This window comes from Lissotriton helveticus, chromosome 5_1, assembly GCF_964261635.1.
Source record: "Lissotriton helveticus chromosome 5_1, aLisHel1.1, whole genome shotgun sequence".
Lineage (NCBI taxonomy): Eukaryota > Metazoa > Chordata > Amphibia > Caudata > Salamandridae > Lissotriton > Lissotriton helveticus.
Genome location: NC_136065.1, coordinates 1,985,802,239 through 1,985,828,390, shown reverse-complemented (window position 1 = coordinate 1,985,828,390; position 26,152 = coordinate 1,985,802,239). Strand labels below are relative to the sequence as shown.

Below are 26,152 nucleotides of genomic sequence, written 5' to 3'. Positions count from 1 at the left end.
TGTAATATAATGCACCCTGCCTTGGGGCTGTAAGGCCTGCTGTAGGGGTGATTAATACTAATATATATGTCTATGGACATAGCACACAGAGTGTGCGATACGTCGTGTTTTCACTTTGGTCTGCACCATTTCATGCAGCTTACAATGGCAGCCTGCACAGGTTTGGTGGTGGGTCCCTTAGGGTGGCACAATACATGCTGTAGCCCTTTAGTATCCATGTCCTAGGTGCCGGAGTACCATTTACTAGAGACTTACAGGGGTGCTAAATGTCTTGCCAAATGTAGAACAATTGCACAGTTAATTTGTTTTTAGGGAAAGAGCACTGGCACTGGGGAAATGGTTAGCAGGAACCCAAGTGCACTGCAGTGAAAATTGCAGCTAATACCAGGCAAAACATGGGGGTAACCATGTCAAAAAGGGGCACTTTCCTACACCTCCTGAAAATCTTATCACCAGTGTGGTGGAAAAGGATTCTTGCAAAGGATTTTGTCTGAAAACAGTTGGAGATATTAGGTGTAACTTGATGGAAGACAACTGTATGTGTATGAGATAAAGTAACCTTGCCTACACTTACCTCACCACAGAATGAATGCATTTTTTAAACACACTTGAAACCATAGGTTGTCCTGGTGTTGGATGCTTTAGTTTGCTTCTTTAAATATGCTTATGCAATCTCAAGGCACATGTGAACAGTAACAGTGCAAAATCTCAAAAGCCAATAATGAGCTTATACGATTGTGCTCTGAATACTGGATAGAAGATCTGATTTGTAGAGCAACCCTCAGGGGTGGTGTCCAACATTTGGAGAATATCTGAGAACCACCACCGGCTGTCTGGGGCAATGGAATCATCACAGAGGTGTGAATTTGTGAATGGCTGTGGATTTGATTGGTGATAGGAGTCCAAAGAAACTCCAACAAACAGTTTGTCAAAAGGGCACGCCCACAGACCTTGAGAAAAAGTATATGGATGACAAGTTTTAATTAATAAAGTCAGTACAGGATGATCATGGTAAATGTTGTTGCCCACATTCCGCTTGTGGATATATTCTGTGCCCTGTTTAAGGTGCGTCTCAGCATTTTCCACACTTGACAGAGATGATCAAGGAAATGTCACTCCAGCAGGTTTCAAACTGTTATATTGTACGAACAAAGCCACGGATTGAACAGGAGCTTTCAGGCAGACTAATTCAATCTGGAGACTTCTCAGAAATAACTTTGAAATTCATGGTCTTCTCCTCAAGAGAGCTTGGAAAACTAGAAGCACCTTGTTTCTCTGTGATGGCTGCAAACTCACAGAAGTTATCAGTAAGGTAAAAAGCAAATTCTCAGCCTTTCGAGCAAGGACAGAACACCAAACCCAGAGGTGTGCTTGCATCCATCTATGTCTAACTGTCCCTTAATTTTTCACACCAGAGAATCATCATATTGGGTGTGGGGCCAAATCTACTATTCTCTGATACAACGAAATGGTTTCTAAGCAACCCATGAGGAAAAACTGGAATGATGTCTGGCCATGGACAGAAAAGGCTGGCCAATAACAAAAATCTTATTTCACTTGTTGGAGGGTCCTATCGGCCAGACACACACTTACACTTTCATAGCCACCACATCCAAGATTCATGGGCACATGGTTCCCAACACTAATCCCCTCTCGCCAGCTTTTGAAGCACTCAAACAAGTTTTTTTATTTACTTTCTGTATGCAAGGTTCAGATGACCAAAATGTCAAATAAAATAAACACCTAGAAGACACATGCAGATTTCCGATTACCTGTCAATATCACAAGGCTGAAGCAACTATCAGTAAGGTTCATGACCTGGCGCTTCTATACATGTTCCATTAATACACTGTCATGGTATTGTCGGTTTGTACCAACATCTGTGTTCCGCTAAAGCATGGTAGAAAGTCTCAGGGCCAAATGCACTACCAGGATTTCCATGAGGTTTAAGGGATTGATCTTGAACAGGGTGCCCTAGATCTCAAGAGGGCCCAGGTGAGCATCTTAACCAAATCAGCAACACATCAGCCATGCACTTGGAATATGATTAGAGTGCTTTCTCAAAGTTTAATTGTTAAGTAACATCAAGTGTTCTATTTAAATTAGGAATTAAAAAAAGAAGATGGCACATATCCAGTGTCTCGGAGGACAGGAAAGATCTTAAGTAGAGGAAACATCCTGAATCTTTCTTTTCATGTCAGCTCAGTTGGTATACTGAGATGGAAGACTGCTCTGAATTTCTGTTTTTGGCTTTTCTTTTGTAATATGAAGTAATAGTTAGCAATTTCTCTGAAATAACTAGTACCAAAGTTCATCATCATCATCATCATCAATACACTTTATTCGGTTCACACAATATGAAACCATAAAAGTTACAACTTACAATTTCTATTCCGTATCCACATTAAAATCCTAAAACACATTACTTAAAAAATATACAGATCCAAATATACAGTACAAAAATTCTGATGATTATCCGATGATCCTGTGTAAGAGTATGTGGGGGGCAGACATGATAAAACTAATTAAGACATTTTTAAAATCAAATTCATCATACGGTACATGTTCCAAATCCTTAGAGATCCATACATTTTCTATACTTCATCGAGCTTTTCAAAAAGCCAGCCACGAAAGGGATACATTCTGGTTTTAGCATTAATAGGTAGTGGAGAGCAGGGTGTACCCGATTAAAATTTAACTTTTTTAGCAAAGTTTTTAAATAACAGCTCCTAGGGATTTCATAAAATTTACAGAAAAACACAAAGTGCAGCAGGGCCTGTGGAGACATATTGTTGCAGCCACAGGGTGCTAGCACTTTCCCTTCGTGTCACCCTCTAGGAGCAGCTAGTAAAAGATGGAAATAATCCATTCTGAATCTTATTAACAGAAAACGCTCGAAGGCGGGTACCGGACACAGTAGATATGATTCCATACCTATGGAAGTCTTGAGTAATAGGTGTTTACGTACACTATTCTTTAGTAATTCTTTCTCCTCTCTTTCCATTTTTTTACTTAACATGAAGGAGCTCTTTACAAGATCCATATCTTCCCTGGTGATACATTCAGGTGTTAAAAACAATTCTGGGCGTCCCAGCTCTCTAAAACACCCCTTTAGGTATTTTAACCAAGGAATAAAAATCATATGGTCCAGGCTCAAAATCTCTTTTAGAATTTTGTGCGTAAGGTCGATATGATCGTTTAGCCAACATTTGAGCCAAAAAATTAAGGGACGCATGGCCAGAATGTCACTGATGTATGGGGTACCAGTTTCCTCATGAACCGACATGTTCGCCGTCCCCTTTGGAACGCACAACAGCCGCTTAAAAAAATTATTTTCAGTCACCTGAAGGCCCTCAAGTCCGGTATACCCCCATATATCACTCCCGTAACTAGCTATGGAAACCTCTTAGCTTGGTAAATTTTCAACATTGCAGCCACCAGGCGATTGCCCATTTGAGCCGCAAAGTTAAATAAGGCTGCATTGGACCTAATAACCTCTCCCCTTTTCTTGTTGAGCAGAGCGACCCAATTTAGTTGGTCATCCAGTAGGAGGCCCAAGTAGGAGAAGGTCGTGGATATGGGTACTCCAACACCGTTCACCTTATAGGGATACCAAATGTGAGAAGTTGGCCTGATGTGCAGTGCTCACTATTCTAGTGATCACTATATATCAGTCCAAACAACCCTTATTGATGATTGGTTGTAAGTCAACCTTATAGACCAGCTATCCTAGTAGCATGGATACGAGCAGTCTAAGGCTAAGACTCTAGAGGGCGTGTTAAGCCAGCTGTTTTACCATCACATTACCCCTTGAACACCCAGTGAAAGGACACCACACAAGTTGTTATGAAAATAAACAGTGTATTTATTTATAACAAGACTACCCTGGCTCTTTATGAGACAGGGAGCTAAGCACACAACCAAACTCTTACGAAAATACTTTTAAGTTAGCACGTTACACAAATGCCCGAGGGGCACGAAAAACCATATACGCTAAAAGTGGAATGCGAATTACTAGCAGGTAAGTAACAGTTCTAATAGGCTTTGGAATCGCTAGGACTGGACTAGGGAATCGTTAGATTACTACTAGGAGGCCCAGGGGACTCGGGTGCAGAGTGTGCACTCTCACGCGGGATGCGGGACAAAGTCTATGGAAGCTAGAATTCACAAAGTTAGTGTTCACGGGCGAACCCGACCTGGTAGGGAGAAAACGACAGTGGATCCTGACCCTTGGATAGTGAGGCTATGCTGGGACACCGGAGTGCCGAAGTTACCTAGCCCAGGGGCTGCAGCTGCATAGGTCTGAAAAGACGTCGGGGATCTCGTTGCCGGACCAGGAGCCTGGAAGGAAGAAGTTGCTGGCAGGCGACCAGTGAAGAAAAGTTCGATGGATCCAAGCCTGGATCAAGGAAGAAGAAAACCTGAAAGCAGAGGGGACCAAGTTCTTGAATCACTAGCCAGTGATTAAGTGGGCACCAGGATGGCACCGGGCGAAGTCACCGCAGTCAGGGGAGTGGGCGCTGCTGGGCTCTGCAGTCTCTCGGACCAGGAGGCGTTGTCGGCGACCAGGATGGAGGTGCGAGCTGTCCCACGAAGGATGAAGTCGTCGGTGTCGAAGTTACCCAGGAGTGGGCAACAAGCCTTGGCTAATTCAAGCCCACGCGGTGGACTCAAAATGGCGTCTTGAGTGGACCAGGAGGGTCCAGGGTGCTCCTCTTCTGGAAGGGAGCAAGGGCCAGTCTGGAGCAACCAGACCAGCAGCAGAAATGTCGTCGGGCGTCGTCAGGAAGGCCACAAGCCAACGGGCTAGTAGCCAAACAACGCGGTGAGCAGCGGAAAGCAGAAGGGCCCCACGCAGACCGTGGAGATGCTGGGGGGCTGCACTTCGGAGCTGGAGATGCTCAGAGCCGGGGCTTCTCGGACCCCAAAGCACTCACCAGGAATTCACTCGGCGGGCTTGCTGGAAAGAAGTCGTGCAGTCTTGAAGATGGCCGGTCCCTCGAGGTCTCGTCACACCCACGAATCTCAGCGTGACTGATGATGCAGGTAGAGGTCAGAGGTGCCAGGGAAGCCGGTTCTCGTCGAGCTGGGCAGTCGGATTCCGGAGGAAGGACTTGCAGCAGACCGCAGTGTTCTTAGATGGTGCCTGCGGGTGCAGGGTGACTACTCCTTAGTCACAAGGGAGAAATCTTAGGAAGAAGTCTTGAGTTCCTTTCGTGGAAAGTAGTTTCAGGATTCAAAGATGATCTGATTTGGAAGGGGGCCAGTCTCTACCTTTATCCTGTAAAAGGGGGCTGGCACGCGACTAGGTCCTGCCCTATGGGTGGGACCAGGAGGGGGGTGGTTACACCCACTTCCTTGGCGGGCTATTCCCCAGGCCAGGGGCTGGAGTGCCCCTGGAACTGGTTCCAGCCGGCCTATGCACAGTGAGCACCGGGGTGCCACTTGCAGTCACCTTCCTCTAAAGCCCTGCCTACCTACAATACACAAAACCCTGTCTGGGACGGTGCTGGCACCGCCCCTGGCAGGAAACCCTTTGTCCTTATCTCCTGCTCTGGGAGGACTCCCAGCAGCAGGAGGGCAGACTTGTGTCTCGGTGGCAGCATCCATTTTGTGGATGCTAAGGCTCTGTCTGACTTTTAACCGGGTTATAGGTTACAGGCATGTCGTGTCCCTCTAGAAGGGTGGAATGCTAACCCCGTCGCCAGAATTGGCGAGGGGTTAGTATTCCAATTCGTATGACACCTTACTCGACATGTTTTGATAAAGCGATACCAGAGTTGGCACATAACCGCGAGGATTATAATGCACTTAAGAGTATATGGTATGCGATATCATGGAAACGGCTAAGGGATGGATCCCGAAAGCCGCAGACAGGCTCAGCTCATGCTAGAGCACCATCTCACACGATTCCAAGCACTCTGCCTTCAGGATTGTTAAGGCCTGCTATAGGAGTGACTGATAGGAGATCTGTGTGTCCATTTTTAGGGTTAGATATAGGTATACTATATCTAAAGCAAAGGGTGAGTACACCACCTTGCCCCAGCTGTCGTGCAGCCAGTTGTGTCAGTTTTAGTTAGTCAATCCAGGGGTGGCATAATACATGCTTCAGCCCCTGGGAGACTTCTGGGTGCACCTCAGCCCTGGGTACAGGGACTTGGAGAGGGCCCAGTGCCAATTCAGTACCTGAGTACAATTTGGATAGAGAGAACAGCTAGGCTGTGGGTCTGATTAGCAGGCCCACAGCCAGGGAAAGTCGTAAACCAGTGCAGCAAAAAGCAAAAATCTGGGTGATCATAGGATTGCAGACCCTACTCTCCTACATGACCCCCCCCCAAACTTTGGGACAATAAGCTAACCTTGACCAGGTGAGTCTTCTTGCTCTAAGTGGAAATACCTGGAGAGCCCATCAGCATTGCTGTGATCAGTCCCAGGTCTATGCTCCACTGTAAAATCCATCCCCTGTAGGGAAATGGACCACCTAAGCAGTTTGGGGTTTTCACCCTTCATCTGATTTAGCCACAAGAGGGGCTTATGGTCTGTCTGAATGGTGAAGTGAGTGCCAAACAAGTAGGCCCTCAGCTTCTTCGGGGCCCAGACCACAGCAAAGGCCTCCCTCTCAATAGCTGACCAATTTTTCTCTCTGGGTGTCAACCTTCTACTAATGAAAGCAATAGGCTGATCATTACCATCAAAATTCAGTTGAGACAGAACAGCTCCCACACCCAACTCAGAAGCATCTGTTTGGACAATGAATGGCTTGGAGTAATCTGGACTCTTGAGGATAGGTGCTGTGCACATGGCCTGCTTTAGGTCATTGAATGCTTTCTGACAGCTTGCTGTCCACTGAACTTTCTTTGGCATCTTCTTGCTTGTCAGGTCATTAAGGGGGGTCACTATGGACCCATAATTTCTGACAAACTTCCTATAGTACCCAGTCAGGCCCAAGAAAGCTCGAACCTGAGTCTGGGTGATTGGAGGAGTCCAGTCCTTGATGGCCTGTATCTTACTCTCCAGTGGCTGAACCTGGCCTCCCCCTACAAGGTGGCCCAGGTATACAACCTGTGACTGCCCTATCTGGCACTTAGTGGCCTTGATAGTGAGGCCTGCCTTTTGCAGGGCCTCTAACACTTTCCTCAGGTGGACCAGGTGATCCTCCCAGGTGGAGCTAAAGACAGCAATATCGTCAAGATAAGCTGCACAGAAGTCATCCAGCCCAGTGAGGACTTGATTCACCAACCTTTGGAAGGTGGCAGGTGCATTTTTCAGTCCAAAGGGCATTACCACAAATTGATAATGCCCTCCAGGGGTAGAAAATGCTGTCTTGGGTTTGGCTTCCTCAGCTAACCTGATTTGCCAATACCCAGCTGTCAAATCAAATGTGCTTAAGAAGTTGGCAGAAGCCAATCTATCTATAAGCTCATCTGCTCTTGGTATTGGGTGGGCATCAGTCTTAGTGACTGCATTGAGGCCTCTGTAGTCTACGCAAAACCTCATCTCTCTCTTACCACCCTGGGTGTGAGGCTTTGGCACTAGAACTACTGGGCTAGCCCAAGGGCTATCTGAGGGCTCAATGACTCCCAGTTCCAACATTTTCTGCACTTCAGTTTTGATGCAGTCTCTAACATGATCAGGCTGTCTGTAGATTTTACTCTTGACAGGCAGACTGTCTCCAGTGTCAACATCATGGGTACACCAATCAGTTTGGCTGGGTGTCAGAGAGAACATATGTCGAAAGGATTGCAGAACTTGCCTGCAATCCTGTTGCTGATGTTCAGTGAGGCTGCCACAAAAGACAACACCATCAACTGACCCATCATCAGGATTCTGAGTGAGCAGGTCTGGGAGAGGGTCACTCTCTTCCTCCTGTCCCTCATCTGTGGCCATGAGCAAGCTCATGTCCTTCCTGTCAACATATGCCTTGAGCCTGTTAACATGGAGCACTCTGAGAGGGCTCCTGGGAGTTCCAAGGTCCACCAAGTAGGTAACCTCTCCCTTTTGCTCAATGATGGTGTGGGGCCCAGACCATTTGTCTTTCAGAGCTGCTGGGGCCACTGGCTCCAGCACCCACACCTTCTGTCCTGGCTGGTACACAGTCAGTACACAGTCAGTACAGCCTTTTGGTCATGCCAAGCTTTTTGAAGTTCCTGGCTGGCCTCAAGGTTTTTAGATGCCTTCTCCATATACTCAGCCATCCTGGAGCGGAGACCAAGTACATAGTCCACTATGTTGGTTGCAGGCTTTTTGAGAGGTCTCTCCCATCCTTCCTTCACCAAACACAGGGGTCCTCTTACAGGATGCCCATACAGAAGCTCAAAAGGGCTGTAGCCAACCCCCTTCTGTGGGACCTCTCTGTAAGCAAACAAGAGGCAGGGGATCAGGACATCCCATCTTCTCCTAAGAGTTTCAGGTAGTCCATGAATCATCCCTTTCAGGGTCCTGTTGAATCTCTCAACAAGCCCATTGCATTGTGGATGATAGGGTGTGGTGAACTTGTAGTTCACACCACACTCTTTCCACATGGCAGTCAGATATCCTGACATGAAGTTTGTACCTCTGTCAGAAACGACCTCCTTAGGGAAACCCACTCTGGAGAACACTCCAACTAGGGCTCTTGCCACTACAGGGGCTGTAGTGGTCCTAAGGGGAATAGCCTCAGGATACCTGGTGGCATGGTCCACCACCACCAGTATAAACTTGTGTCCTGATGCTGTCTGGGGTTCCATTGGACCAACAATGTCAATCCCCACTCTTTCAAAGGGAACCCCCACCACAGGTAGTGGTATGAGGGGGGCCTTTGTTGTGCCACCTGACTTACCACTGGCTTGGCAAGTGACACATGAGCGACAAAACTCCTTGGTATTCTCATTCATATGGGGCCAGTGAAAGTGTGAGACAAGCCTGTCCCAAGTCTTTGTCTGACCTAAATGACCTGCAAGGGGAATCTCATGGGCCAAGGTGAGAAGGAAACCTCTCAGAGACAAGGGGATGACCAGCCTCCTGGTTGCACCAGGCTTGGGGTCTCTTGACTCAGAGTACAGGAGTCCATCTTCCCAGTATACCCTGTGGGCACCTGTGGCATTCCCTGCAGCCTCAGCAGCAGCCTGCTGTCTGAGGGGTTCAAGGGAAGGGCAGCTCAACTGTTCCTTCCCCAGGTCTGCTCTGGAGGGTCCCCCTGAGCCCAGAAACTCAACTTGATCAAGTTCAAGCTCTTTAGGCTCAGTTTCCCTCAGCTCTTCTAGATCAGCCTCCTCAGAGACTTGATCCTCAACCTGGGGCAAGGGGGAAGGCAAAGCCTTACCCTTACTGCTCTTCTTCTTGGAAGGTGTCTGGTCCATAATTTCAGGATCCAGCACCTGTTCAGTGGGGCATCTTCTGGCCTGTGACCTAGTCACAGCAAGCACATGTGCTGGCAAGCCTAACATCTCCATGTGAGTCCTCTGCTCCACTTCTGACCATTGTGATGACTCCAAATCATTGCCCAACAAACAATCCACTGGGAGGTCTGAACTGACTACAACTTTCTTTTGTCCCTTCACTCCACCCCAGGAGAAAGCTACAATTGCCACACTATGACTAGTAGTGACATTGCTGGCATTGGTCACCAGGAAATCAGTACCTGGCATGATCTGTCCAGGGTCCACAAAGTTAGGTGTCACCATGGTGACACTGGCACAAGTGTCCCTATAGGCCTGAGCCATTTTGCCATTAATCAAAGGTGTCTGCCTGTATTTGCCCAAAGTATTGGGACTTATTTCAGGGGACATATCCATATCCCCTGTACAGACAAGGACAGCCTGAGTGAGTGTGCCAACTAAGTTGTCAGACCCCTCAGTACCCAAGGTTAACCCAACTAATGCCTTGGGAGTGACACTACCACTACTGACTGTACTAGGGGGTGCAGTTGCTTTAGGAGCTGTAGTGGCAGGAGTTTGTCCTCCTCTTTTGGTGCACTCACTAAACCAGTGAGATTTACTTTTGCAGTACTGGCACCACCTTTTTGACTGGCCTTCTTGAGTCTTCTTCTTCTGGGAAGCCTGACCCCCACCCTCTTTGGTTTGTTGGGGACCTGGTGAAGACTTCTGGTCATTTTGCTCATTCTTAACATTACCCTTCTGGTCTGCTTTCTTCTGACCACCCTGGTTCTGGTTCTGGTTCTGCTTGATCCTTGTCCTGACCCATTTGTCTGCCTTCTTTCCCAATTCTTGGGGAGAGGTCAGATCTGAATCAACAAGGTGCTGGTGCAGCAACTGGTTCTGACAATTGTTCAAAATTTGTTCTCTCATCATTAGATTATACAATCCTGTGTAATCTGTAACCTTGCTACCCAGCAACCAGCCCTCCAAAGCCTTAGTGGCACAATCCACAAAATCAGACCAGTCCTGAGACTGAGTTTTCTGGGTGTCTCTGAACAGCAACCTGTACTGCTCAGTGGTTAAACCAAACCCATCAACCAGTGTATTCTTCAGGACCTGGTAATTGTTAGCATCCTCCACTCTTGTAGTGAGGAGCTTATCTCTACCTTTACCATCAAAGGAGAGCCACAGTATAGCTGCCCACTGACTCTGGGGAATGCCCTGCACAGTGCAGGCCCTCTCCAGAGCAGCCATCCATTTCTGGATGTCATCCCCTTGCTTAAAGGGGGGCACTATTTTAGTCAGGTGTTTAGTATCTAAACCCTTCTCTCTATCTCTTGGGAGATTGCTGCCACCAGTGGGAGCTAGCCCACTCATCTGCTGCTCTCTTGCCAGGGCAAGCTTCTCTTTGGCCAGGGCAATTTCTTCCCTTTCAATCCTCAGTTCAGCTTGTCTCATCCTAGCTTCATGCTCCTTTCTCTGAGGGGAAGTAAATCTCCTCTGTGGAGGATTCCTTCTCCCCTGAGAAGAGGCATTAGAGTGCAGAGATCTATTGGAGTCCCTAGAAAGAGATCTATCTCTCCTAACTCCAAGGTAAGGCCCACTTCGGGTCAGTACTGGGGGGCCCCCAGATCCTAGCCCAAGTAAGTCTAAGTTGGTCCTAGTTAGCCTTCTGACTACCTCAAGACCCTTGTCTACCTCATCCCCAGAGAGTACCTCCTGATCCTCCTCCTCAACTGCTGAATCAGTGTTGTGGAGATCTGGATCCCCAGAGGTTCCCTCTAAGGCTGGCATGTTCTCATGTAACTGAGAAAGCTTTCTGGCATCATATGTCTCTAAGAGACCTATCAGAAAGGAAGTGGTGGGGTTAGACCCCTGCTTCAGTTTTCTGGAGACACAGATCTGTCTCATCTCATGGAAACTGAGAGCTGCATATCTTGAAGTGACCTGTGGAGGGTCAACACTGACCAGGGGAGTCTCAGTAGAGTCCTCCTGAGTCGACATGCTTTTCTAGTGAGGTGTAAGTGGTGCACTTACCTACACTATATGTTTGCCTACTGATCCCTTGCTAGAGTTGTAGTTTAGGGTGTGCTAGGCCCTAGGAGCTACAACAGCTGGTTCAGTAGAACTCAGAGTATTCTAAGCTAAGTTATATGTACCTTTAGTACTTATGTGATCTTTCACAAGATATTCTTAGGATATGTGTGGTAAAACAACAGCAAGCTCAAATCCCAACCGCTGCTCACCAATGTGAGAAGTTGGCCTGATGTGCAGTGCTCACTATTCTAGTGATCACTATATATCAGTCCAAACAACCCTTATTGATGATTGGTTGTAAGTCAACCTTATAGACCAGCTATCCTAGTAGCATGGATACGAGCAGTCTAAGGCTAAGACTCTAGAGGGCGTGTTAAGCCAGCTGTTTTACCATCACATTACCCCTTGAACACCCAGTGAAAGGACACCACACAAGTTGTTATGAAAATAAACAGTGTATTTATTTATAACAAGACTACCCTGGCTCTTTATGAGACAGGGAGCTAAGCACACAACCAAACTCTTACGAAAATACTTTTAAGTTAGCACGTTACACAAATGCCCGAGGGGCACGAAAAACCATATACGCTAAAAGTGGAATGCGAATTACTAGCAGGTAAGTAACAGTTCTAATAGGCTTTGGAATCGCTAGGACTGGACTAGGGAATCGTTAGATTACTACTAGGAGGCCCAGGGGACTCGGGTGCAGAGTGTGCACTCTCACGCGGGATGCGGGACAAAGTCTATGGAAGCTAGAATTCACAAAGTTAGTGTTCACGGGCGAACCCGACCTGGTAGGGAGAAAACGACAGTGGATCCTGACCCTTGGATAGTGAGGCTATGCTGGGACACCGGAGTGCCGAAGTTACCTAGCCCAGGGGCTGCAGCTGCATAGGTCTGAAAAGACGTCGGGGATCTCGTTGCCGGACCAGGAGCCTGGAAGGAAGAAGTTGCTGGCAGGCGACCAGTGAAGAAAAGTTCGATGGATCCAAGCCTGGATCAAGGAAGAAGAAAACCTGAAAGCAGAGGGGACCAAGTTCTTGAATCACTAGCCAGTGATTAAGTGGGCACCAGGATGGCACCGGGCGAAGTCACCGCAGTCAGGGGAGTGGGCGCTGCTGGGCTCTGCAGTCTCTCGGACCAGGAGGCGTTGTCGGCGACCAGGATGGAGGTGCGAGCTGTCCCACGAAGGATGAAGTCGTCGGCGTCGAAGTTACCCAGGAGTGGGCAACAAGCCTTGGCTAATTCAAGCCCACGCGGTGGACTCAAAATGGCGTCTTGAGTGGACCAGGAGGGTCCAGGGTGCTCCTCTTCTGGAAGGGAGCAAGGGCCAGTCTGGAGCAACCAGACCAGCAGCAGAAATGTCGTCGGGCGTCGTCAGGAAGGCCACAAGCCAACGGGCTAGTAGCCAAACAACGCGGTGAGCAGCGGAAAGCAGAAGGGCCCCACGCAGACCGTGGAGATGCTGGGGGGCTGCACTTCGGAGCTGGAGCTGCTCAGAGCCGGGGCTTCTCGGACCCCAAAGCACTCACCAGGAATTCACTCGGCGGGCTTGCTGGAAAGAAGTCGTGCAGTCTTGAAGATGGCCGGTCCCTCGAGGTCTCGTCACACCCACGAATCTCAGCGTGACTGATGATGCAGGTAGAGGTCAGAGGTGCCAGGGAAGCCGGTTCTCGTCGAGCTGGGCAGTCGGATTCCGGAGGAAGGACTTGCAGCAGACCGCAGTGTTCTTAGATGGTGCCTGCGGGTGCAGGGTGACTACTCCTTAGTCACAAGGGAGAAATCTTAGGAAGAAGTCTTGAGTTCCTTTCGTGGAAAGTAGTTTCAGGATTCAAAGATGATCTGATTTGGAAGGGGGCCAGTCTCTACCTTTATCCTGTAAAAGGGGGCTGGCACGCGACTAGGTCCTGCCCTATGGGTGGGACCAGGAGGGGGGTGGTTACACCCACTTCCTTGGCGGGCTTTTCCCCAGGCCAGGGGCTGGAGTGCCCCTGGAACTGGTTCCAGCCGGCCTATGCACAGTGAGCACCGGGGTGCCACTTGCAGTCACCTTCCTCTAAAGCCCTGCCTACCTACAATACACAAAACCCTGTCTGGGACGGTGCTGGCACCGCCCCTGGCAGGAAACCCTTTGTCCTTATCTCCTGCTCTGGGAGGACTCCCAGCAGCAGGAGGGCAGACTTGTGTCTCGGTGGCAGCATCCATTTTGTGGATGCTAAGGCTCTGTCTGACTTTTAACCGGGTTATAGGTTACAGGCATGTCGTGTCCCTCTAGAAGGGTGGAATGCTAACCCCGTCGCCAGAATTGGCGAGGGGTTAGTATTCCAATTCGTATGACACCTTACTCGACATGTTTTGATAAAGCGATACCAGAGTTGGCACATAACCGCGAGGATTATAATGCACTTAAGAGTATATGGTATGCGATATCATGGAAACGGCTAAGGGATGGATCCCGAAAGCCGCAGACAGGCTCAGCTCATGCTAGAGCACCATCTCACACGATTCCAAGCACTCTGCCTTCAGGATTGTTAAGGCCTGCTATAGGAGTGACTGATAGGAGATCTGTGTGTCCATTTTTAGGGTTAGATATAGGTATACTATATCTAAAGCAAAGGGTGAGTACACCACCTTGCCCCAGCTGTCGTGCAGCCAGTTGTGTCAGTTTTAGTTAGTCAATCCAGGGGTGGCATAATACATGCTTCAGCCCCTGGGAGACTTCTGGGTGCACCTCAGCCCTGGGTACAGGGACTTGGAGAGGGCCCAGTGCCAATTCAGTACCTGAGTACAATTTGGATAGAGAGAACAGCTAGGCTGTGGGTCTGATTAGCAGGCCCACAGCCAGGGAAAGTCGTAAACCAGTGCAGCAAAAAGCAAAAATCTGGGTGATCATAGGATTGCAGACCCTACTCTCCTACACCAAAGTACCAAAGTTTATTTTTCCAGGAAACAGACTTTCTGCCACAGCTGAATGAAGTTGGTATCAGAAAGATTTAAATAGTAGCTAGTGACGTCTTGAACTTCAAAACATAACCAATAAGTACATAATTCAAGATTGTATGTTATACTTACTTGTACTAAGCATCAACTCTGCAGCCAATATCAACATTTTTTTGGGATGGTGGTAATCTACTAAATTGTAATACCAGGCAACACTGAGCTCCTAGTTTAGGGTAGAGATTAACTTTGTTAGGTCTACTTCCATTGACACCTACTGATCCCCTTGGCAAAGGTCAAAACACTTGAGGTCATCTTGTACGAGAACCTAAGTTTGCCTAAATTATGCCTTTCCTCCCAAAGGAATCTCGTGCCTGTATTACCTTCCTGCATTATGTCTAGGCTGGACAACTGTGGCGCCCTGAATTCGGAGTCTACCGCTAGCACAAGTTGCGAGGCTCCAATGCATTCACCAGTATGTAGGAGGTTGGTCTGCAGATGAGAGATAGCACTGGGTTTAAGCTGCAAGAAGACTTTACTGGCTGCCTACATGGATGAAGTTTATGAATCTCTGTCCGCGACGCAAAATGTATTACAATGAATACCCTTTGAGTGATGATTATCACCCAAATCACTATTGTACATACAGGCCCCTTGGATTCTGTGGTTAACCTCTTCTGCAGATTCTGATAAAAAACAAAGCTTGTTTTGGGAGATGGTCCTTCAGTTATCAAGCCCCTAAGCTTTGATACGACCTTCCTGTCTCTCAAAATCACTGCACCTTCTTAAAAGCAATCAATTTCCTGCTTACACAATCTGAGGTGCCAGTCACTTATTGTGGCTTTCTAAATACGCCTTCCTGCAGCGAATTTTAGGTTTTACCAGCAATAAGCTCCTGGAAAGTGTATGATGCGCTTTAGAAGTTAATCAGTCCATTTATCCTCCCATCAGATAGGGAAACAAAGTAGTAACTGATTTGAGTTGGGTGGGAAGAGCTGCGGACGGTTGCCTTTCCTGGTCATATTGCTCCTAGTGCTGGACTGGATGTTTCTCAGGATTCTGCCCATAAAAGCCTTGAGGCTTTTAATGAAAATATCCTTGCTCATCACATCTGTAGGAAAGGGGTTTCTGTTGCAGTACTCCTCTCCCTCCCATTTTTTGCCCGACTGATGCATCTTTGACCGAGTGTGCATTGGGTTCCTGCTAACCAGGTTCCCGGTGCCTGTGTTCTTACCCCAAATCTGTACCACTGTTTCCACAATTGGTACACACCTGGCTCACATATAAGTCCCTTGTAAAAGGTACCAGTGATACCAAGGGCATTGTGACTAGAGAGGGTCTCCAATGCTGCATGTATTGTCCCACCCTAAGAGAACCCATCACCAAACATAGGCACACTACCACTGCAGCACACGTGTTTTGATGCAGATAAAAGTGAAGAGGCAACCTGGCACACTTCCCTGTGTGCCAGGCCTGCCAGCATTGCAAGAGGCATAGGTAAGTCACCCCTACAGCAAGGCTTACAGACCTAAAGCAGGGTGCACTATACCTCTTGTGAGGGCATACCTACAAGAGCAGATATGCCCCTATTGTGCCTAAATCCATTCTTAGACAGTATAAGTGCACAGTGAAGCCATACTGAGTACATGGGCTGGGAGCTTGTTACTACATGCTTAACAGCTCCAGAGATGGGTCCACCGAATTCCAAGAGGTTTGGTACCAAACATCTCAGATTTTTGAGCCCACATTGATGCTGTGTTGGATTCATTATTAAATGCACTCATAGAGCACCTCAGAGGTGTCTCCTAAAACCTTCCAACCCACTAGTGTGTGCCTGACTGGCCTGAACCAGCCTGCCACTTCTAGACAGGTTTCTGACCCCCTGAGGTGAAAGTCTTTTGCTCTGGTGGATCAGAAATAAAGCCTGCTCTGGGTGGAGGTGCTTCACAACTACCCCTAGCAGGAACAGCATTAAAGTACAGTGAGCCTCAAAGGTTTCCCATCCTTTGTTAGGCTGACCAGGGCAGCTCCAGGCAGTGGAGATGTCTCTCCCCCTCCCCCCCCAGCCCTGCCCCACTTTTGGCTGCAAGGTCCAGAATAGGTTCCCCAGCGATTCTGCGCAAGAGCCCCTCATGGGTTGACCCCTGTTGGACTCCCCTTCCCCCCCCCCACCAAATGTGATTGCACGTGGTATGCGGACTTCCGATGCCAAAGAACAACCCTGCACCTGGTGCCCCTTGGCCTTTGGGAGATCTACAGACGGTGTCGCGGCGCTCCTGCACATCCTAGCTTTCCAGTGCCGCTGTAGGTTTCCATTGATCAGCCTCCTGACATAAGCCTGCAGCCTTTTTCTGATTCCGAGATTCTACATTGGTTTCCACTGGGCACCCGACGATGTGTTGGCGCTCTGCACCCGGCCATTCCTGTGCCGCTGGGGGTTTAAGTTTAGTACTGCCTAGGGGCCCTTGTGCTTTCCTTAAACCTGGGAGAATGGGTCCCAAAACTGTGGAACTTACCTGCAAGTAGTATCACTTCAACTGCCCCCGTTCTCCATTGGAAAACACTGGCACCAGATCCAGAGTTTGACCTCTGCACCCGGTCGCCCAAGTGCAGCTGGTGGTGCACTGAGGTCACTTACCTGAACCTTGCCTGGTACGGATTCTTCGTCCAAAAGCCTAATTTCATCAAAAGTTTACGTCCCTGCAAATCGCGGATTTTGTTTCTTCCCATAGGACAACATTGTATTGAATGGAAAATGCACCGTGTTCACTTTTTATATTGAAAAACAGTCATATTGTAAAACGTAATTTACTGCAACAAAGTATCTTTGGTTCTAAAAAATAAATATACAACAAGCATTAAAAATGCAATAGGTCTCGCCTTTTATTAAGTTAAAGCCATTCGCTTTGCTATCCAATACCATTAGCAAAGCAAATGGCTTAACTTAATCAAAGGCGAGACCTACTGCATACAGCTTCTCAAACGGCAGGATATACTAATTTCCTGTGCTACTGGAGGAATACAAATGGACCAGATAACAAGTGTCCTTTTTGTTTAAAATTAAAGGTTGCTTGCATGACACTCATTTCCTATATCTTGCATGCATAAGAAACAGAATGTTACTCAGACGGTGTAGGAGCTTGTAGTGTGGATCAGAAGGGCAATCACCGTGATTGACAATCAGGCTCTAATCCATGCAAATGAACGACCCATAAGGCCATGGAATCAATTAAACTCCTACTCATACTGCCACACATGATGCAGTGAGTAAACACAAATAAATATTATTCGGGATTCCCCCAACAAGTCCCATCGCCAGCTACTCCCACAATGCAGGAAACATATCAGAAAATGGGACTAAACCAACCATACACCGCCATCTCGTGTTCTTCGTCTCAGGTGGACAGGAAACAAAACGGGTGCAGCCTAGGAATATCAACCCCCTGTTATGGCAGCCAGTAAAGGCGGATGGAAAGAGGTTGCACTTTCGCACTTTTGGTTTGATCATTCCTCGGAGGTGGAATCCACCTCGAAAGTATTGGGTAGCACGATGGACGTAGGGGTGATGTAAATTACATCTTTAAAAACTTTTGTCAGATCACGTAGCAAGTGTCTAGAGGTACCTTCTACCATAAAGCTCAGCAGGGCAGTACTGGAGGAGGCACTGGCTAAAACTACTCTTCCTCAGATACTCCTAATTTGTCCTGTTAGGAAAATGTACTTCATTTTAAAAAGTGCCAGCACTGTAGTTGTTTGATGGGCGACCTAAATGATTAAGGAGCATGGCAGAGCAATAGACGTATGCAATAAAGTATATGAACTCTACGAGTGGATGACAGTTCGCTCAAACCTTTGAGCTGCCAGCTATATGTCCTCCACCACTTTTTGTTTCACCCTCATCATAAGCAAATTAGGACTCTATTTTTAAATTGTACCAAGTTATGTGGGAAAATAGTATAGGTACCTAGAAATAAACAACTCCCTGGTAGAACACGCATGCTGTCACTCACTTCACACCTCCAACCCTCCTTATGCTTTCTCACTCTGCGGAGCAAACTTTACTCCGCCATAGGAACGCAGCCATCTGCATCCACAGGTGAAGTCCTCCCTTCGTTCTACGCCCCGTACACCCAGCCCCCTTCTTACCTGGTGTCAGTAGAGGTTCTCGTTTCCGAAGCCCCCACTGCCAAGGCGTTCTGTGTGTTCCCCAGGGTCTGCAACGCACGGCCTGCTGTAGGGGTGGCTTCTCCATGACTCTCTGTGCCCGTTTCCGTTGTACAGTACAGCCTGTCACACAAGGTAACTGCACAGGTGCAGAAAAGATAACCACCCTCACCAGACACCTGATCATTGGTGCTCAAACATACCTTGGCCTCCCATTGACTGTATCTCGTGACGTTTAAAAAGTTGTTGACGGAAACGAATGTTCAGGATTTCCCTAACAGTTTTCCAAGTGCAAGCCTCGTTCAGCGACTGGAAAAATATCCACGCCCACAATTCCATCCAATAAAAAGAGAGTTCTCTTATCGGACAAATAATATTCAAGTATTTTTGGTCCGGGCGCCCTTCCGTCACTATTTCTTATTACATCATCCATTAAGAAATAAAAGACTGATACGTGACTTCCGAAGCTGCCATGTTGGCATACCAAGGTGCCAGTTCAGAATAAGGGGAAACTAAAGAGAAAGAATATTTACACAAAGACAACTGGTGACTAAAATCAGCAAAGATGCAGTAACTATTCAGGACTGGCGATGCAAAACAACCACACTTCCTAGCCAACTCAGTTAAGACAAGCACGGCGCGGTCCCGAAAGTAAAAGAGGTTCTCTTGTCTTTATCGGGCCATGTGTTTCAAACACATGGCCCCATAAAGATAAGAAACCTTTTACTTCAGAAGGAAAGCAGGCGAGCCCGTCCAAGTGGGTCTGCAAAAGATAAAAGTCTACGTCATGAAAAGCTCTTTTCCAATGGCTGGCCACTGTTTTGCATAAACGGTGACGCCAGCCAATGGAAAAGAGGGGCCGGGCTTAAAGCCCTTTACTAAAACAGACTTAAAAACAAAATCTTGCCGAGCGTGCTACGCATGTGCGCAGCCACGCCAGCCGAGACCTAAAAAGTAATATTATTACAAACAATTGGTGTCGGATTTAGTCATGGTGTGTGTGTAATCATTTCTTGCCAATGTGCGTATAACAAATGCTCTACACAGTCCTCTGATAAGCCCAACTGCTCGCTGAAATTACCACAAAAGAGTATTAGTAAGAATCTACTTTAGCCTCAGTAAAGCCTCTGGGGATCCACTGGACTCTGGGTACACTATATACACCTTACTTTGGTCTAGTACATACAGAGCCAGCTTCTTACATTTCAGGATTGTGCCCATAAAGGAGTTCAAGCTTTTAATGAAGGTATCATTGCTCATCACATCTGGTTCAAAATGTTGGCTATTCCTTATCATCCTTAGGCTAACCAACATCTTAATATTGGTCCTGTCATGAAATTCTTATTCATTAGGACAGAAGAAAAAAAAAAGAGAATAAAAAGATTTGCAGCTTATTTAGTACATCTGGTTTGCAAAACAGGAAGGAGGTCTAAAATTAACATTCGGAGATGAGAGTCCAATGGCACAGCCTTGCACTATTCTTGATGCCTTTTCTTGGGGTCCTCGAGTAGTCATTGGTCAATTAGCACGCTCATTTAGAGGTACTGATGTTAACCAGTGCTATCCTAAAACCACACTGCTTACACAGGAATCTTATGTTCAATTGCTCATGATGTTGACTCTGGGCTGAAAATATGTTGATGGACTGTGTTAAAAGAATTAACTGCAGTTTCTTGTATGGTCTTACAAAAAGGTCATTAATTATTTTGCTTGAGTGTAAAACTACATTATATGTGAACTTGTTGGTTTGTTTTTCAAGTAAAACATGGTGGGAGCAAGTAGTATGTAACAGCTGCTTATTGTGTATATAACAATCCAGCTGTGTTACTTCATCTTTTGATGACATGTCCATGTTATACGTTGGAGAGATGTGAGAGGGTTATACATCCAATACGTAGTAGATGTAGGTTAACTTAAAATGCAAGTTTACTTTTTTGTCCTAACTAGATGTAGCAATCTCTGCAGGTCTGTTTTAATAGTAAACAAGCATTTTTTTACATTTATTTTTAATGTACATTTTGTAATAGTGAAACACGAAATTGAGTTAGAAAGATTGCCAGAAAAACCTTCAATGACTGAGCTTAATTGTTCAGGATGCTGCTCACTGGAGCTGCAAAAGAATAAGTGAGACTACTGGAAGGCAAAAGAAGATGGGGAAATGAAGAAGCTGCCTGTCTCAAAGCAACACTAAGTTTGAACTTGTAAAGCTTAAGCAATTTGACACCATCTCGCTAGATTTCTGTTGCGCTCTCCTATTATAAAAAGATGACTGTTCAAAAGATCAGCAGAAAATTCTGGGTTTTTGCCCTTTCCAATGTGCTTCTTTTTAAGTATAAAGTGCACAAATTATGTTAAAGTCCTTCGTGGAGTGAAATGCGTCAAGGAAAGACACTTGTCTCACTATGCTTAAATAAATAAGCTACACTGCTCGCACTTTGATCCTGAGTTTTTCTGCGTGCGCGCGCACACACACACACACTCTGAAAAGTTGAGGTTAGGCGAACTTTGCGCTTAAGCCTTCAGAACTCCCTCACCTCACACCAAAAAAACATCTTGGGGATAATAGAGGTATCCAGGTTTCCTGAAGGGGACAGGAATAATAGCCATATGCTAAAAGTATTGCTTGTTCTAAAAATGGTGACACCAAAAGGCTTGCTGTGCTAAGATTACTTGTTTCTGCAACCTGCGAAAATAGTAGAGTTGTAAAAAAAAAAAATCAGGTTTTGTTTTTTTCACTGTGATAGTCTATTTTTCCTTTTTTGTGGTTTCCACTAAATTTGTGGTGGAAAAAAGAGCGAACCAGGAAAGCTACATATTTCTGAAAACTAGACAAAATTCCAAATTCAACGAGGGGTTTACCCAAAGAATATAATTGTTGAAATACTTTTAAGAGAAAAAAAAAAGAACTAAATAGCTGACAATGTTTCAGCTGTCATTTTTTTTACCGATGTTCGACCTGCAACAGTAATGTACTGTTGTGTCTGTCAGGCCCCTATGGTCACAGGAATGTATATGGTTTGTTGGTTGTCCAAAAATATGCAATACTCCGAGACAACAACTAACCTACAGCGCCCAATGATTTTTCATCATGAACAGAATAAGCTTCAATTTATATGATAAAATCTAATGAAAAACAGGTATGAAAGAAACCTATGGATTTTTTAGATGTGCCTAAGATACTGTTTAGGAATAGTGGTTATTTCTTGCATACAGGCTTACATTTGGGAAACAAAAATGGAGACATTCAACTGATAGGATTCTATGTTACCACACTTCCCTCTGATCCTGAGCTATCCAGGTGTCCTTCTTTAAATCCCGCTTGTGGTTCTAGAGTTGCATTCCGGACACACCCACCGTATATCTTAGCCTCCTCCCTAGGCCTTTTACAGCTTATATTGGAAGAAATTCTAAATGTTCTGTGCGTCTTACCAAGCCATTTCTTGTTCTGCAATAAAGCATTATTCAGACCTCAAGGCATATTTTTTTTTCCTCATCAATCCCCTTTCTTCTCACCCTGACACAGACAACAGGCCATTCTTCTTGTAGGAAGACATGGGTGAATTGTCCTTAGAGAATCTGCTTTAGTTTTTCTAATGATCTTTCAATCTAAATCAACTTTCAAGTCCAGCCGAGTCTGAAGGTTTGTCTATGACGGTCTTGAAATCATAGAATCGTCAGAAAAAGACTTTCGTCATTGGATGTGGTACAGGCAGTTTTCTTGAAACTCCTGATCAAATCCTAAACTTAGAGGAGGAACCCCGACTTTAAACCAGTTTTAGACCAAATTGCTTAAAGTCATTATCAATCAGAGTAATACAATCTTTCTCCCTACATGTTCGTTGCATGTCTGCTTTGTCCCCTTGACAGATATTCACCCTTGGGCCAGTGCAAATTTTATACCCCGTGTTGGTGTTCCCGTTATGCAACGTCTTGTTAATAGACTGAACATGTATTTTCTTAAACAGTTTAAACTACTTGTATTAACCTTTAAAAAACCCTTATTTTACTTAAACATTTGGTTTTAATTGCACTTGCTAATATTTTTCTTCTTATAACTGGCGCACAAAAAGACTCAAGTAGAGGAAATTGTTTTAACAAAATCAATTCAATCCTTCTCAAAGCTGAGAAGAGACCCAGGGATTTTGATTAAGCCCCACACTTTGCATCCCAAGACTCTCTGTGTTCAAGACACAAAGAGAGAAACCGGTTTCCTTTGTTTTTATTACATTTTTGACACCCAAACCAAACGTCTTTGCTTTCAAATTCCATAATTTTGCAGTTTTGCCTTTAACAATAATGCATCAAAAATGAAATTTTCTTTTCTCAGCACTGCCAATGGTGTTTCTCCCTCCATCACCAATTCAGATATGGAGCTCGTAAAACTGCTTCCAAACTGAATGGTGGAAAAAAGAATCTCAAGATGGTGACTATATACAGGGCTAATGCCAGGTGTCTGGGTATCAATATGACTCTAGGGGCAATGACCAAAAAGAACAAGCATTTGCAATGCAATAGGTCTCGCATTAGGAAAGTTTGAGCTATTGGTATTGTAAACGACAAATATTTTATTTATATGTTGGTTTTGAAAATAGTGAAATTAATAGCTTTGTCATTTACAATGCCAATAGTTTTAACTTTCGCAAATGTGACACCTATAGCATTTGTAATGCAATATGTGTTGTATTTATGTGACTTAGATGTATTGATATTACAAATAACAATGGCTTTTAATTTTTTTTAATAATTAATACCTAAATAAAAGTATTGTAATTTTTAATGGCAATAGCGTTAACTTTTGTAAATAACTTTTGTGAAGATTACGTTCAGTGTATTTTATTGTGACGAAAATCCAAGAACAGAAGTGAAATATTAACATCTTTTTGTGACATTTGTAATAAAGCTTGAAACATTGAGAAAACATAATTGAACCAGTTGTTGTTGAATGGTTGCACAGATTGATGTATACCTTGCAGGGGACATTCCCATCCGAACAGCATGTTACGGGAATATTATGTTTTCCTAAATTAATTTGGCTTCTCTTATGGTCTGTTCACTCTGTACATGTTTAGTTGACTTCTGTAAATGTGATATTTTGTGGCTACTAAACAAGTGCATATGTGCATCTCAATGTTTAGTCAATAATTGGTCTAAATATACATTATTTCCATGCACACATTTGGTAATAGTCGTCCCACAGCCTGTGTATTGTGAGCAATGTGAATGCTTCACTTTCTTTACTTCTGGAGAGGGTAGCAAGGAAAGCTGATGGAGCAAGTAAAGTTAACAAAACCACAATACCGGATGTCTGCCTTGCTTCAGAGAGATCTGCCCTATATTCTGGAGAGCTGACAGTGGCCAAGAGCCATTCCACAGGAAAGGAGATCTGATTAGGGGGAGCTGTTGAGCAATCTGTAGATCTAATGAGGAGCTAAAGATCACAAACAACCCTTTAAGAAATGTTCTGGGGAAAAGGGTTATTCATTTGCAATACCTGAAGTGGTAGTACCTTAGGACATCTTGGTTCCTTGGCAACAACGCAAAAGGCTTCCTCATCACTGACCCTTGCTGATTGCAAATCACATCTGAATTACTTCCTACCAACCAGTGACCTTCTCCCTCCGTACCGTCCCGCTGTTCAACCACACTCCTAGCAGCATTGCTCAGTTCAACAGATAACAAAACACGAAAACAACTACAGTTAATCGCCTTTAACTTCCTGACCACAGAAGACTCCACCAATGCAGCAAACACTTGTAGACCTGCAGAATCACCAACAGACCAATGTCCTCTTGGATAGCTCTGTAGCCAATCCAGCCGGAACGGTCAACAACTCCTTGAATACAGGCATCTGCACAAAGGAACTCTAGATGTCCTAAACCAAACGTGCCATGAAAGAAGAGATCCTTCCTACATCTGGCCAATAACAGGCTCTTTTAATGAAAAAGATAGAAAGGTCTGCTTTGAGACAAATCACTGCATTGGAGTACCAACATGCTTATACTTGAACTCTTCCTCGCTTTTGATCCTATTCATCACCCCAATCTTCTGCAGAGACTTGGACACAAACAGGGAGAGAACTGAAGCCGACTGCATCGTTCCTACCTGATGGATCATCACCATCTTACTTTATCCCTTCAGGTCAGCTCCATTCAATTCACAACTAAGGCATCTAACAGTTCTACTTCATCTGTAACTCTTGCCTTTGCTCTCCACCCGACCTACTCTCCTGCTTCAAATACAACTATTACTGTTATGCAGATAATACACAAATCTTATTCAAGTATCAAAACATATCTGACTTTGATGCATACTTAGATGGACGATACCTAAAGTGGTCAAATAAACAAAGATCTCTAATCACAAATAAATAAACATCACAAATAGATATATTCATATGCAGCTAATGGGTCAACCACGGCCCATTACCAATATGGCCTCAGCAACTAGGCCCGCCACCAAACAAAGCCGAGTGGGAAACAGGGGTATCCACAGACTGCAATCTTTCAATCATAATCACATTGGGTTTGTCTAATATGTTTAAACTGCACAGTTTTTCACTTCTTTCCCTCATATTGGCTATGAAGATAGCTCTGTCCGCATTGCGTGACCCGCTGAAGCTCGAAAACGTAGCTAGCTTGCAGGTGCAGCTTCACACAGTGTGGGGTGGGGGGCCTTAAGTGGATAACTTTTGAAGCCAAACCTAGAGTTTCAGCAGCTTCGCCACGCCTGTCACCGATTCAGTAAGCAGGGTAGCAACAGAAAGTAAATGTTTTGGAAGTCTCTTTCCCATCGATGCTTGTTTGAAGAAAGAGGTTATTAAACCACTAGATATGTTTCGGCATAAAAAATAGAATAGCGTGTTAGCATTCAGTTAACCTAATCAGCATGTTATTAAAAATGTCAGCATTTCAATAAGGCTATCGGTATGTAGATACGCGTAGCGACATGAGATTAAATGTCTCCGCATACCACTAAACTTATTAGCATAGTATTAAAAATATATCAGCGTGTCACTACAAATAACAGGCCCATTACAGCTGGCAGCTTTAACTCCTCAGCAGGTCTCTATCAGACTCGCCATGTCCTCAATGCATCATAAGGCCATCAAAATAAGCAGCCGGTCTTGAAACGTGTCAGCGTGCGGTTCGAAGTGTTACTGCGCCACAACCATTAACATATTAAACCTGTCTGCACGGGCCGGGGTCATCGTGACGGTGGAATGTCAGCTACTCAACGGTGGCATCGGCATGAAACCACCGGGTCATTAAATTTAGTCATTAAATGTATAGGAGCTTTGGGAATAGAATGCAATTTTGTTAAACGGATCACCGTGCAGAAGTAGTTTTATTCGATGCGTATAGCAAGTGGCATACCAACGGGCATTGTATAATTAAATGTATCACTGAGTGCTAGTATGGGGTGTATCAGCGCATTGTCAGAAATGCCGGTCAGAGGCTCAGGATATCATTTGAGAGTAGGTCAGCAGCAGGTAGCACCGCGGACAGTGCGCGCAGCGCCCCCCGCGGGCGCAGTTCTCACCGGTCAGGCAGGCGGCCGTGTCGATCCACATGAGGAGTTGTCCAGCGCTCAGCTCGGCCCGGTGGTTGGCGTGGACCTCTCCAGAGCCCCTGCTCTCCGGCTGTGGTGACTCCGGCACG

At 45.7% G+C, this 26,152-nt stretch overlaps 1 protein-coding gene across 4 annotated transcripts in view; it reads right to left on the bottom strand.

Annotated features, from left to right (window-relative positions):
- CASC3 (CASC3 exon junction complex subunit) overlaps window positions 1-26,152 on the bottom strand; it is a 458,504-nt gene that overhangs the window by 326,217 nt on the left and 106,135 nt on the right. The gene's annotated exons all lie outside the window — the stretch shown is intronic.